A 15,756-nucleotide genomic window follows, 5' to 3' on the forward strand; every position below is an offset into this window, starting at 1 on the left:
AAGGACTTTTTATTGTCCTTGATACTTGTAGCTAGCTGGAGTTCTGTCGCAGCCTTGGCTTTCCTGGTTTGCTCCCTGCAGGTCCAGACCAGTGCAGAGTATTCCTCCTTGAAGGTGGATCCAGGCCTCCAACTTTTATATGTCTGTCTTTTTAGACGCAGGAGGTCCGCTAGTTCACTGGAGAGCCAAGGGGACTGCTGTGCCCTTTTGCTGCCTGACTCTGGGACGGGATAGACTTTGCTTGCACATCCAGGATCGCTCCTTTAAGGAGCAACCACTCTTCCTGAACTCCCCTCCCCTTTGGGTTGTGGCCCTTTAGGGCCTCACTGACAAGCCTCCTGAGTGTGTCATATCAGGTTTCCTGAAGCTGAGGACTTCTGTATTGCTTACTGACTTGCCAGCTTTATGGCGGATGGTGATGGTGATCAGCTCATGGTTGCTGTCACCCAGCTTCCCTTCGATCATTAGGTCGCTGTTTAGGTTGTGTCCCATTGCCAGAACCAAATTGAGCTGTGCTTTACCTCTCATCGGCCTGTAGACTTCCCGCATCAGATAGAGCTCATCCATGCACAAGAGAAAGCTTTGTGACTGCTCGGATTTGGCTGGGCACTCTTCCAATGAGATGTCTGGGTAGTTGAAGTCTCCCGTGATAATCATGCAGTGGGAGTGTGTGGCCTCAGCCAATTCCCTGGTGAACTCCTGGTCAAGCTCTTGATCCTGGGCAGGAGGTCTGTAGTATACTCCCACCATTGTGTCCCCTGTGTTGTGTTCCCCACGGATTTTAACCCAGAGGGTCTCCAGTTGTCCACCCTGGGCACCAGTGTCGGCTTGCAGTTACGCGTAGCTTTCCTTGACATAGAGCTACTTTCCCTTCTCTGTTTCTGTTGTTTCAATGGTGGTTCCTCACTAGCCCTTGACCTGTGTACCTCCATAATGTAAAAGACTGTTGTAAAGGGCATGTAGGAGGCCACTGATCTTTTTTTTTACTGGAAGTTTTTAAAAGCAGTTTAGAGAAACACCTGTCCAAAATGGTTTTGTGTACATTTGTTTCCACCTCCATTTGTTGGGGAAATCTGGACCAGATCCTGGTGGCAGACTCTTTCAACCCTACACCTGTGTGGTTCTAAATCAGTGGGCCAATTTAATACCTGGTATGACTCCACTCCATGGAGTGACATTGAGGCATGAACCTATTTGGTAGGATGGACGTGGTTAAACTCTATAGACAGGTTAGCACACCATAAGGAACATACATGAAAAAATATAAAGTGGAGGAAGGTAGAACAGAGTTACCATATATGTTACAGGAAGTAGTATAAGGACTAAGAGTTTTTTAATCTCTATGGCAGCTTCTCAGATGGTGCAAATTGGTGAATCTCTATAAAAATCAGTGGAGCCAAAGTGATTTATGGCACCTGAGCATTTGGACTGAAACAATCTTAATGTTTTGAATGCACAGGTCATAATGCATTAATGCCTAGGAGCCTCAAGTGAGATTAAAATTTTAGCATGGCAGTCTCTGTACACACCCAGGGTAAAAAAATGTTCCTGGTTCAGGACAGCAGGTCTGGGAAGAAAAAGAAAATGGCAAAGAGGAGAAATGACTTCAAGGATAGCCAGTGGGTCAGTGTGGCAGAGGTGGCTCTAGAACTTGGGTCTTTTGGCTCCGTCTAGTACCTGGGCCAAGCTGCGTTTCAGAACTGAAAACATTTTTACTGCAAAATGCTACTTCTGTAGCTCACAAGGTCATCTATTACATGTCAGAGAGCCTATCTCATTGACTGCTTGCTAGATGTATGTTATATTGATTGGCACACAGAAGTATTGTGAGCCAGTCCCTCGTAAGTGCTAAGTACCCTTCATTTCAGTAGATTTTAATAAGACTGTCCCGGTTCCCCCTACCCCCAGTCTGTCCCTCACCCCCTGACTCCTCCATTTCCATTTTCACTGACTGGCTTTCTTGTCTGCATTGCGTGCTAGGCCAGCCTCTGGCTTCTTTACTATTCCTTCCATCCAGGACCAGGAGACGCACCAACTGCACGTACTTCCTCAGCCTGACAAAGGGTTTTTCAACCTGAAAGCTTCCTCAGATATATTTTTCTAACTATTTCAGTTTTTTTCATAATAAACATATAAACATAAAAACACAAGATAAGCCATCACACACCACGAGTAACATATATCCAACACGACGTCTTTACTTCTTGCTGTCAATTCCTTTATAAAAAGAAAGGCTTTGTGACAGTTCCGTCTGGGTACCTTTTGACGCTGCTGGTGCTATTGGTGTTGAGCCAGGTAAGTTATTTTGACCTGCCGTTATTTACAGTGGTGGACCAGACTGAGGCTGCAGGGGAGGGGGAGGCCTTACGGGGTCACACTGCCGTGTTGTGCAGAGGCCCCAGCACCAGGAAGGGCACACCTGAGCACACACCCAGTCCCACAAGCACCCATGTCACGAATTTTGCCTGCCTGTGGCTAGAGGTGCAGGGCCCCAGAACCCAGACTCCCCCTGCACCGATCTCCTTGACAGCTGGCAGGCTCTGTGCCCGCAGCAGGCCTGCAGTTTTCACTCCCCTGTGCCTTAACACACGCAGTGTTACCTATCATGAGTTTTGCTTGTCAGCAGTTCGAGGTGCAGTTTCCCAGAAACCCCTGCACCTATCACCTTGAAACTTGGCAGGCTTCATGCCCTTAGTAGCAGCTACCACCCCTACAAGGTTCATTTGAATCAGCCCCAAAACAACAAAGTTATAGCTATTTCATTGATTCCCCATTATACTCTATGGCTGAATCTCTCCGAATCGGCTCTGAATCTTTTCTGTATCGATTCGGCCGAATTGAATCGGCCAAATCCGAATCAATAGTTGCCTATTTGCACAGGCCTACTGCTTATTAATTTGTTTTTTTATGGAAAAAAACACAAAAGTTGCAGGCTGCAGAGCAATGCAATTAACCACCAAAAATGTCCTTCCCCACCCCCGCAGCAGGTTTCAATTATTAGAGGAAGTGGTAAATGTGAAAAACAAAGCATAGGTGATGCCTAAAAAATAAGTAAGTCTAACATGACTTAAAAAATGGTCCTTTAAAGCACTTTGCTGTAGCATCTGGGAATGTGATGATGATTCTCATAGGAACAGACAGTAAGGAGACAAAGAGATGCCCTACAGCCATACTGTAGTCTTATAAGGATTTGCATTTATTTTCAGTGGATGATAAATCACTTCTATTTGGCTCTAACTGGAGACTTTGGACTTGAGTGTTTTAAATATTTTAGAACCATCATCAGAATGTGGAACTCTTTTCTTTGTGGAACGGGAATAGAGAACGGGTGAAGATGAACGGCTTCCCTTCCTGAGCTCTGAGCTACATGCATTGTTCATGAAATCCAAATTGGTTAGCACGCTGTCTCTGGCCATTCCAGAAGCCAACCTCTAATCTCCTAGGCTTGAGTGGGCTTTTCATTTGCTAATGGGGCAACGCATTATCTGAAAGTGGGGTTGCTTGTGAAATGGCAATTAATCCAACCTCACTGAATTATTTTCCCTGAAGTGAAAACATCACATGCTCCTTGGTGGATCCCCCTGTATCAAATTTCTCTGTTAGTCTCAAAGGTTGTTCACAACTTTGCCAGCAGTGCCCAGCACCAGGCACTTTGCTGAAAAGCACTTATCTTCAATAAGAATTTTTGTGCCTAACTTTTGTCATTTAGCAGCTGGGTTAAGCCTGGGAGGATGAAGCCTTACATTCCTTGTTGGTTTTCTGCTTTTCTTTTCTTTCTCTCCCCCCCCCGGTAAATCCTTTGTAATATCATTGTGGATTCCCAGAAGGGGGACCAGACTGCACAGAGGGCTGAAATAACACGTGTATCCCTGGCGTGCCAGGGAATTCAGCCAGGCAGTCATTCTGCTGCGGTGGAATCGCTCCCAGCGCTCCCTGGGATGAGGCAGGTAACTTCACAGCACGCTTTACTCTGCACCGTACCTTCGGGGTGTCATCTCTTTTATAAAGACTTGTTGACAAATGTCTAAACTCTCAAGCTAATATAAAACTCAAACCTCACAGTGACAAGTGAGGTATAAAACCCTAGCTAGGCACATAGCGGGGGATGGATAGATTGCCAGCTACGGCATTCAGGACCCACATATAGATACCTGGAATTTTTAAGGAGAAAGTCACTTAACTGATTAATGGAAATATAGTCTTTTCTAATTAAAAAAAAATGGAGATATTTGAGAGCAATATGAACAGGCGCATGTGCTTAGCAATATCTAATGATGAGGTGGGCAGTTGGAGCTTAGTCTTGTAAGGTGCTAATTACCCTCAGTCCCCACATAAGCTGAGGGCTCTGGGAGTACTGAGAATCTTGCGTGGATGCTCTCCTGCTTACTTTTATTCTGCATTTCCATCTTAAATGGGCAGACAAGTGGTGCCATTTTTCACCACCTGCAGCTAGACTGTATGTATAAACTATTAATTCATTCTGGCCTTGGTTTATAAAGTTCATCTTGCACTTACTGTACATCAGAGTTATACATGACAGCCTGAGCGATGTAACCTTTTCAAGACTGAGACAGCCACAGGAGGCTTGTGAGAATCACTTGAGAATTGTAAGTGGAGAAAAATAACTTTTCTGTATTTCACAACCGTGCAAATGATGACCGTATTAATTAACCTTATTATGGTGTTTACCTTTCTAAGGTCTCAAAAGAACATAGCGTAAGTAAGGATGTAAAATATGTTGCTAGAATAAAACAAACATACCTGCATTAATTATTCATGATTTAAGTAGCGATGCAGCAGACGTGGAACGTTATTCTGCCCTTTTACGCTAGGCTACGGCAGAACTTCAGATCTGATCTCGCTACCTCACCCCCACCCCCCCGCCCTCCAATTATTCATGGGAGGAGCTGCCCAGATTTGCTCCCATTTGCTATCTGTTCTGGAAAACCATAACATGCTTGCCATGAAGGGTGAGAGGCCTCACTTTCTGCTACTCATATGAATTTAACACAATCTAATGTTCTCTGGTAAGTCAATGATGCCAGCTGTGCAGTACTCAAAATAAGGTTGCAAGATCTGGCTTACTGGTAGGTACTTATTAAATAAATAGATTAATACTAATGACCTGGATACAAAGAAAATGACAATTGGCTAATAAAATGACTATTAGTAATGAGGTATTAGTCAACCCATTTTTTAACTTAATTGCTAATAATCTGCAATTAGGAAAAACGCATTGGGTTTAAGGAACTGAAAAAAAAAAAGCAAATTAATTGAAACGGTGGCAGATTTAAATAATCAAATTACTGCCTTGCCTAGGTGTAATTAAGTAGGGATAATCCTGGAGTGAAATGGCACAATGTGTTTTGCATTGGGAAGAGTTTTTTCTTCTATGGTTATGTTGGGACGTTTTCCTATAGAAGCCCGTTTTGGGAGCAGCTCTTATGGTGAGGCATAAAGCTGGAGAAGGTTACTACAGGGGAGGTGGCAGTAGCTCTTGCATGCATGGTCTTCGAACACTTGCTATGGTGAAAGATTTGTGTGATGCCAAAGATGTTAGAACTTAAAAAATAATAAATAAATTGGCACATCCAAAGTGAGCAATGTTGTTTGTTTATGGGGTTTTTTTCCTCCGTGAAATTCTGGTCAGGTTTCATTTAGTTATACGTGATTAAGCCATTCTATTTCTCACTCATATGTTCAGGAAAACTTTTTGGCAGTGTTGCAAAAATCATGACTGAGTGTGACAGTTCTAAAGAGCATTGCCATTGGGGCAGAACTACCCGGGGATATTGCACTGGAAACAACTGTGAGCTGCCTGACTGGTTGAGGGCAGCTAGGGGAGAAAGCCCAGCTGGACTGTACTTCTCTCCTGACTATAACACATGCTGATAAGACCTCATCAGCCCTATGGGGAAAGAGCTCTCCATCCACAGGGTGAAGGGAGAGAACCAGGCCTTGGCCACCCCTGAATTTAGCTTATAGTACCGATGGCTCATCTCTGCTCTGGGATAACAACTCTCTGTTGCTGCCAGCTTACACAGTTTGTCTTGTAGCTCTACTGGTAGAAATCCCACTGAAGTTTATACCTCTGCAGCGAGGCTGCTCCGGCGCATTGTAATTACAGTGCATTGGAGCAGACTCGATTAACTAAGTCTGCTGGAGCGTGGTAATTACCATGCTCCAGCAGATTCCAGCGTCACATGTATCAGTGCTCCCGTGCTGAAAATGGTGGTGGAGTGCTTTTAGCTGAACCTTGTAGAATGAGCTTTAGTTAAAGTGCCCCCATTACCGCCATCTTTCAGCACAGGAACACTAATATGTGTGATGCTCCATGCGCTTTAATTAGAGTGGCTCTTGGAGCTGCTCTAATTAAAACGCTCCCCTTCTCTCCCCCCAAGCACATGTATAAAAGCCCTGTCTAAACCCTGCTGATGGGGGAGGTCAGTACAGTTGTATCAAATAATGAACAAATTATAAATGAATTCTAAGCCAGCAGCACTACAACATTGCATAAGAAAGGCTAAACAAATGCCAAAACAAAGGGCCTGAAAGTTAGTTAGTGACTATTCCGTCCTCCCCGGGCAACATAGGGTTTTTCCCCTGGTGTGTGAACATTAAGATATAGTCTACATAATTGCATACTGCCTTTTTGTTGGACCCTGTCTTGTTCTATGCAGAAATAAGGCTAAAAGTTAGGGATGTTCTAATGTAGAGATGTTTGACTTTACCAGTTACATTGTCTTTGAAGAGAGGTTTATGATTATGTGCTTTGTTTTATTCTGTGGTTGCACTTAGGAGCATTAGCCAGACTTGGGGGCCTCTTATGCCAGGTGTTACAGAAATGTATGGGACTGGATTTTACAAGGTGGTGAGTATGAGATAGGAAGAGATGTAAGCAGATGCTTTTTTAAGCCTGCTTTTTAAAGTTGTCCTGATGACTTAAACAAGTGTTTAAGTGCTTTGGTGGATTGAGGCCAGAGCACTTAGCATCTTGCAGGTTAAGGTCCATAATGAGTGAAATTCCCTGCACCAAAGAGCTTGCAATCTAAGTGGGATGAGTAGGAAATGTATTTGCATCCCCCGCTCCTGTTCTGTTGCTCATCAGGCTCCACTCACAATAGCTGTCTCTGTTCCCCATCATCCTGGGAAACAGGAACTCCTTATTCCTAGTCCCTTGAGATTAAACTCACAAGAAGCAGGAAAGGATTGCCCTCCTTTGGTTGTGGTTTAAAGCTGAAGTCATGCTTTAAAAGGCTTAGTTGTTAGAAATGGGAAGAGAGTACCAGTTTTGTAATGGATCATAATGGTAGACTGGGGACACTTGGCTATCATCCTAATAAAAGAAGCCTGGCCTTGCTTGTAAACATCTTGAACCTCAGGTTGCTGCTGATGCTTCTTAGCGATGTTTCCTTACTGTGTTCATAGGTTACTGTAGATTTTTATGCAATCTCTTCTTTGATTTCAGTGGCAGTTCTATGCATGGACGATGGGCACAAGATAGTGGGAGACTGGCTAGACAGGTAAAGAGAAGAGAAGGCAGGTAAAGAGAAGAGAAGCAGAAAAAGGCTAAATATTAGGAGGGGAATTTATTAATATTTCTGCTTGCTCACCTTCTGCTGAATACATAGGTGGGTAAGATATAAACCCATGGAACATTATCTGGAGTGCCACGCTATTTTTCAGACAAGGTTCCTTGGGTGAATTTGATATCTTTTATTAGACCAACCCAAATAGTTGGAGAATAGTTATTAAGCAAGCTTTCGGGTTCAAAAACCCTTCGTCAGGCTAAGGAAGTTTCAGCTTGAACCCGAAAGCTTGCTTAATAACTATTCTCCAACTATTTGGGTTGGTCTAATAAAAGATATCAAATTCACCCAAGGAACCTTGTCTGCCTATGTGCTTAGATCACCACGGCTACAACCTACACCCCTGCAACGCTGTTTTTCAGGCATTAGATGAATGTTTGAACAGCCACTTCCACGCACTTAAATTCCAGGGTTGAGCACAGCTGAATAGAAATGGAGAAAGACAGCTTTCAGATGTGGGCTAGTTCAGTGTAGCACCAGAAGGCTCAGCAGTGAAAACTAAATGTGTGGATGCAGGCCATGGTCAGGTTGGTGTAAAAGTGGAGCAGTCATACGTAAGTGGATCTAGGATTTCTAAAAGGGGAATATAGAAGATGCAACTGGTGCTGCAGGGGTGGTTGGAAACTCCCCAGCTCCCAGTGCCTGCACTCTATCTTCATCTATACCATAGCCAGGAGCTGCTGCACCAGGTGTTGCACAGTGCCCAGGCTGGAGTTGGAAGACCTACTGGTGTCCACTTCTCTGTGACTCTGGACACTGGGTCCCCTTTGGAGTCTGGGCAGCAGGAATTAAGCTCAGACCATGGGCTGGGGAGGGGTATATGGGGGCAAGGCATAGCTGAAGCCCTTGGGCCAGTGGCAGACACCCGGGAAGGCTAGGCAGGGAGTAGGCACAGGAAGGGGGAGACCTGTCCACTGCTGTTGCTGTCCTCTTGCAGTCCTTGGCTGGCATGGAGCAGGAGTGATCCTGAGAGTCTCCCTGACCTCTGGGTCAGCCGGGTCCCCCATTCCTGTGCTTGCTCCCTGCCCAGCCCTCTGTCAGCCTGGGGGCTGCAACTGTGCCTCACCCCCATCTTTCCCATGGTCTGAGCTCAGTTCCTGCTGCCCAGACTCTGAAGGGTTGTCTGTGGCTGTGGGGAAGTGGAGACCTCGGCATACCTTCCGGAGACCTCACTGCGCTCTAGAGTGGGAGGCAGGGGGTGGGGGGAACCACACTCCCTGGTCTGCCTCTGGAGATGCATGATGCACAGCTCTATGCCAGTGTACATTGTTCTCTTCTGGTATAAAGTCATCCAGTGAAAGAACTGTAGTTAACTATACGTCAGTGCAAGTTACTTTAATTTGTGTCCTGTGTCCACAACTCCAGTCACTTTCGGCTATCCACATTGGGGTTGCCAATTGCTCAGGCTATTTCTTGTTCTCCTGTCACCTAGTGGCTAGGCTGTGTAATAGCAGGTTATGGTCTGCTACTCTGGGGGTGCATCTACACGTGCCCCCCATGGCGCAGTTGTTACTGAACCATCATTTAGTACTTGCTTTAGGAAGTATTAAATGACAGCATAGTAACAGCCGTTACTGTGCCGTCCCGGTGGTGCAAGGTTATTTTCAGCAGCTACACTGCTGTAGCAATGTGCTATAGTGAGGTAGCTCATTGCTATGGCAATGTAGTGTCACGGTTTGTTAGGTGATGTTACGTCGCCATAGTATCATGTGTAGGTGTGCCCAGAGATAAGCCAGTTGTACGTGGTCTTTGGATGCTGGTGTGCTTTACACTGGTGTATAAAAAACAATGTAAACTACCTTAGCATAAATGTGTTATATCTCCATTCTGAATCCAGACCCCTGAGTCTTAAACTCTGCAATCTGCTTGGTGCATTCAATAAATATCTCTTTTCTACAAATGTGCTCCTTTTTTAACCCAGTAGAGACATACGGATACTACTACATCTTCTCATTCCCTGTTGCCTTGTTCAGATTTGGGTCCAAAAATGGGTGCATACTATTGCTTCACTTGTATCCTTAGTAAGGTCCTGAGTGGTGCATGGTGTCCCTATACATGGGCAGGCCAGTAGGTGTTTTGTAGTCTGAAAGTTTCCTACACATTCACACATCGTGTTTGTTGTTGGAGTATCCTCACACTTGTGCGTTTAACTTTAGTCTTACTGATCTCTGTTTTGGAGGTGGTTCAAGCTTCTCCATGTTGGATAATCAAGCTCTGCACCTGTAGGGAGATGCAATTACTGAAAAACAGGGAACACAAGAAGAAAGTCTTGCCGGGACATCCTAAATTCACTATATCGAGTACTGAAGTCCAGCAAAATTGCAGTGATATCTACTAGGAAGAACTGTAATCACTGAAGTACTGAAGAATCACTGGCAATGACAAAAAGAGAAATTGAGTTATTTTCCTTTAAAGAGATGAAAGGAAGTCAGAATTAGGTTCCAAAATAAGACTGACTTTAGTGTATTATCTGCAACAAATAATTTATTAATTGAATGTACCTCTACTCCTGGTTTATAAACAATTTCCATGAGACTGTATAATCATAATTTATTCAAATATGGGTTATTATACAAACCAACCACGTCTTAAAGATTGTTCAAACATTTTTGTTACAAGTATAGCTTTGAATCTTAATACATGGAATTTAGAATTTACCATATTGTCAACTCTCACGTTCTATCTCAGGACTCCCAAAAACAGGCTTACTTGTTAAAGCCGTGGCTCATTGAGGTGTATGAATTATTGGGAATCTCAATATTAAGTTTAAACCTTTAAATATCTAACTCCTGTGTTTGGGGGAAGGATGAAACACAATCCTATTTCACCTCAAAAAAGCAATGAAAAGGAACCAGAAATAGTTGTTTGTTTTTTTTTTTTTAATTTCATATTAAAACTAAATTCATAACTATGGGAACCCAAAGCATCAGTTCTATTGCTTTAATCTGGGACTGTTCAAATCATTTTGATCTGACCCTCGGATCTAGAAGGTATAGTCCTCTGCTCTCTTTGGATTAATATAACTCTTACAAGGTTTTGAACAAATATATGCATCTTTGTTCTATAATATTTTTTCAAGGGTTGGTGCTTTGAACAATTTGCTAGGAAACTGTTTTTGTTTTTTTTATAGGCAGCAAAACTATTTTTACAGCCCCCCCCCCCCCCCCCCAGCAAAAAAAAAAAAGGGGCATGACAACAGTCCAAGTGAAATAGGCTGGAATTTTGTTTTGTTTCGTATGAATATTTTTGGCAAAGCTATCAGATCAAGCTAAGTTTTAAAGGCAGAGTGGAGTGGTGCTATAGCAAGAAGCAATCTGAGTTCCATGTTTTCATTTCTTTGAGTACGGTACTTCAGTGTCATGATACCTAGTGACACAGGTTGTTTTATATCAATCATAGCAGCTTCTTGCAGTGGGGATAGTATGTGCCACTCTAGCCAAAAGAAATTATTTCTACTGGGCCAGAAATAATGGCTTACTGTACGTCAACCTAGTTACAAGATGGCATAGGACATAATTTATGTGAGCTCCTAGGACGGATAGAAAATGAATCCTGAGACTGGCGTGAAGTTTTTTGTAATGTGAAAGCACTGAGATGATATGGAGTGCTGGATTCTTCCAGTGCAGTTTGGCTGCTTCACATCATACTGTTGGCATCATCTGGTCCAAGAGGCATTTTGTAGCTGGCCTGTTTGATTGCCTGCATGCAAAGGAGATTATCCAATGACAAGGAGCCAAAGTAGGGATCCTGTGTCACCTCAGTGGCTGCCAGTACATCTGTGAGAGAGAGAAGGTCTGGCAGGGACACTCTGGTAACCTAGGCCCCCAGCAGGTGTGCAAGTAAAAGGCGTGAGGGGATCTGATGTGGGGTCCTCACAGTCATGCTTCCTGCCATGCCACATGTGCAGCATCAGATCCCATCATGCCTTATTGCCAGGGAAGCCAGGAATCATGATTCCAGGTTCTCCCTGTACTGTCAAGTAGGAAGTGCCTGGCCACATCCTTCAGATAATGGCATGATAGGAACCAGCCACAAAGTTATTGAACATTTTCTGTGCAATGAAGTTGTGACTTATTCCTTGTTTTATAATGCCATTAATTGCATTAACGTGTATGTGGCAGGGCCCTGTTGGTGCCTGCCACTTCAAGTGCCAGAGCAGGCACCAGCCAGGTGCTTGATTGCAGCAGCCGGCTTAGAGAGCAGGCTATAAACAGGGTGAAGCAGCAGGTTGCTGCTAGCAGCTGTGAGAGAGACATCAGCCAGTGGAGCTGAGGCTCAGAAACAGCTTGGAGGTTTATGGGCTCGGGTTATAGGGATGGAGGAGGCTCCAGGTCCTGGGCATGACCTAAAACTGCACCCTGCCAGGAAAGGGAGGCCTGGTGGGACTGCTGGTGGTGCAGCAGCCCCAGGAAATGCCAGTCCAGTTGCCTCCCTGGTGAAAGGTGGGTTGGGGGCACCTAATAACCTCCAGCCCCCACACAGCCCAGGCTTGTGAGAGCTTAGAAAAGCCTGTGGCTCAGTTGCCAGCAGAGTTGTGAGGGTAAAGGGAGGCAAGCAGCTCAGGCTTATCCTCAGGTACTCAACTGGTCCATACTGGGGCCAGCACCCAGAGAGGGGTCAAAAGGGTCAGGGGCCCACTGCAAGGGATGCCCACAGAGCAAAAAGGCTCAGCGTCTCAACTGGCCTGAGACTGGGCCGGGGCTTAAGGGAGAACCGAAGGTCCACAAGAGGAGACTACATCTAATGGGTGAAGGGAAAGGCTGAATATAGCTGCCTGGGATGCCATCTATGAGGCTGGGGCCACATTGTAGAGGTGGAACAGAGCTGCAGATATTCCCCTGAACAGTGGGGTTCAAAATGGACATCCTCCCACCAAATTAACATCTTAATAATTTTCCATCAAGGCATGGCAGGAAAGAGAGGCAGTTAGCCCAGAAATAGGTGGGAGGGCCAACTTCTAACTGGACTCAGGAAGGCTCCCTATTAAGTGTCGAGTAACAACTTAAGATGCGATTAACTGGTTAATCATGTCTTAAGTGTAACATGTGTCAGGAGTCGTCCTGACCTTGTGCTCTGTCAGTGGGGCACATAATAATCTAGAGCAGCTCTAAAGTTGCTCTAATGTATTGCAGAGTACCTTGACCTTGAAATGCTTCAGTGGAACCAGAAGAATATTAAACTGTGAACTGATATATGATTACTCAGGCTTTAGCTGTAGTTCTGGATTTGGCTTTGAACCTTACACCATAGACAGTGCAAATAGGGCCAATGTTGGTGTTGGCTGTGTTGCTGTTTTAGCTGCCTATGTAAAAGGTTTTGGTAGTATCTTTGATTGATTTTTTTTTTTAGAGGAAAAATAGGTGCTAACAGAAACATAGGAGCAAAGGAAGATGATGGTGTGACTTTCAAGGAAATTTGTTATGTAGTCTACTACATTGTTGAGCTGGGAGGGAATTGGACACCCTACTCTAGGGACTGGAATGAAAGGCCCCTGAAGTACCTGATGGGCTTTGGATGTAGCTCTAGCTTAAGAAATGACTGTATTCAGTTCTGGGCATTTTATTACCAGGAGGATGCATACCTACTGAATTTGGAGCTAAGCAACCAAAATGATTAAAGGACTGGAGCAAATGACTTGGGAGGAAAGATTTAAGACCCAATGTATTTGTACCTTATTAGAGGATGAGGAAAGGGGTGAGGGTGAAGTGATAAAACATACAACTGTATACAGCGATTGGATGTTTGTAAATATCAGAGACAAGGAACATTTACTGAAGCACAAACAGTTTGCTGTAACTAAATGGGGTGACTTTAAGAAAAACAGATTTGAGGCTGAGTTGTCCTGACTGCGTGAGCTATAAAGCTGTGTGACCATCTGCAAGGTAAACGGGCAGAAGCCTCCATTCCAACAGAGATTCAAAACTAGAGTGAAAAGAACAATAGAAATACACTAGAACAGGGGTGGGCAGTTATTTTAGCTGGAGGGTTGCTTAATGAGTGTTGATGAGTTGTCAAGAGCTGCAATGGTAGTCCCACTCCTTGACAGGTGCCCTGTCCCCTGGTTGCCATCTTGGAACCAGAAGTCCTGCCCCCTGACCTTTGCCACTGGAAGTCCCTCCCCTTGCCCCCAGAAGTACTCCTTTGCGGGGGAGGGTTGGAACCAGAACCCCCCCCCCCCATCATATGCTATAAGTCAAACGTTGACTATAACACATTTTAATTTTATTTCAAACAATATATATTTGTCCTGATTTTTTTGTGTTTGCATAATGTATACGGAACGGATTGCATAATAGCTCAAAGCTAGTCTTATTCTTGTATATTGTGCTTGGAGGGGTGTGTGTATGAGTATGGCGGAGTGTGGGGTGTGTGGGTGGGGTCTGTGAGGGAGTGGAGGTATGTGGGAGGTACGTGGGCAGGGTGTGAGGTTTGTGGGGGTCTGAGGGAGGGTGGGGGGTATGGGAATTCCCCCACATGTCCCCTCATATGCCACGAGTGGCTGCAAGGGTAGCAGGTGGGGTTCTCATGGCTCACGTAGCCACAGCCACTCGGCAGCACGCGTTTCCAGCCAGTTCTGGAAGCTGTACATAGAGGCAAGGAGTGGGGAAGGCAGCTGGCTCCATTGTGTGGGGCTTTCCTTCAGTGGCATGCAAGTCCTAGGAACTGCACATGAGCACTGCATGATAGAGCTTGGCTGGCCTGGCTCTCCTCCTTGCTGCCATGTGTAGCTCCTAGAATCAACTGGAGCTGCATGGTGCTGAGTGGCTGCAGCGGTGTGGGCCATGAGCACCCTGAGGGCCTGCTGCTGCTGCTGCAGCCACTGACAGTCTGGGCCGTGCTCCATGGGGTGGGGGGGGAGTGTGTGGGGTGATCCCACTGGATGGTTATGCATCCAGAAGAGTTGTTTCTCAGATTGTTTATTGGGAGCAGAAGTGTGGTGCATGATGTGTCATTTTAAAATCTGGGTCCCTCATGGGATTTCTATAGTTTGTGGTAGGAATTAGAGGAATTACTATTACCCTTCTTAAAAATCCATCAAAAAGTAGAATGTGTGTGTGATAATTCACTGTATATAATTAGACAATTGAATGTAGTATTTAATTAAACAGTTCAATTGTAAACTATTGGATTTCCTAAAAAAAAAATCTCAGAAATAATTATTGCTCACCAAATACTCTGACACTTCTTGATTTGGCATCAGCTGGAAGTGGTGAATAATTCATGAATCCCAGCTTTTTAGAGTAATTGTTCTTTCTGGTGATTAGTATCTGTATAAAATGTCTGGGTGTGAGCCGCTCTTATTGTTTTGATGACTGCACAGAAGTACTGCCTCGCTAATGCTGTTTGCTCATTGTTCTAGTAACCTCAGTGTTGCAGTTCCTTCCTGGGCAAACTTCTCAATAACTTCTGTCTGAAGTTGGTATATCTTGTAGCTCCACAGTAGTGGGGGAGTTAGACTAGGAAAGAGCACCAGACAGTTTACATGGCTGGAAATGTTATTGTTCCCAGCAGAGATCAAAACAGAAAGCAGACATGGGGCCTGAGAAGGCACAGGCCCCTAGTAGATGTTAATCACATCTTAAGTGCAACTAGTTAAATAGTAAACTTGTAATGCATTCATGCAATCAATGGTGAGATTAAACAGGAAATAAGACAAAATTATTCTACAAAATTTGTGATAAATTTGTGCCTGGGTTCCACTGTGTCTTTAATTGAATGTGTGTGGCAGGGTCCTTGCCATCCAGCTTGATGCCAACTGCATAGTGGGGTTCTGGGACCAGTCCAGTGTGGTCCTGAGGCTGGGACCCACCATCAGCTGATTGTTGGTCTTGGCCTTGGCCTTAGGACCACACTGGAGTCTTGAACTGGATTTGATACTTAACATCCAAAGGTGTAACTAGGAGTGGGCAAGTGGGGCACGAGCTCCAAGTGCTAGCTTAGAGAGGCTCAAAAATAGCAGCCACTAGCCACTCCTACCACCCTGGGCACAGTACTTTTTAGTTACATCTCTGTTAACATCCATGTCAGGACTGTCACTGTCACTGTCTTTCATTAGAAACTTTCTCTCTCCTTCTGAGGTTCAAATGTGTTTAAAGTTGGAGGGGATATGGGAGATCATTTCTTGTGTTGATACCACTGACTGTCAGTGAAACATGGATGGCTGAAA

The sequence above is a fragment of the Alligator mississippiensis genome, chromosome 2, assembly GCF_030867095.1.
Source record: "Alligator mississippiensis isolate rAllMis1 chromosome 2, rAllMis1, whole genome shotgun sequence".
In the NCBI taxonomy this organism is placed as follows: Eukaryota; Metazoa; Chordata; order Crocodylia; family Alligatoridae; genus Alligator; species Alligator mississippiensis.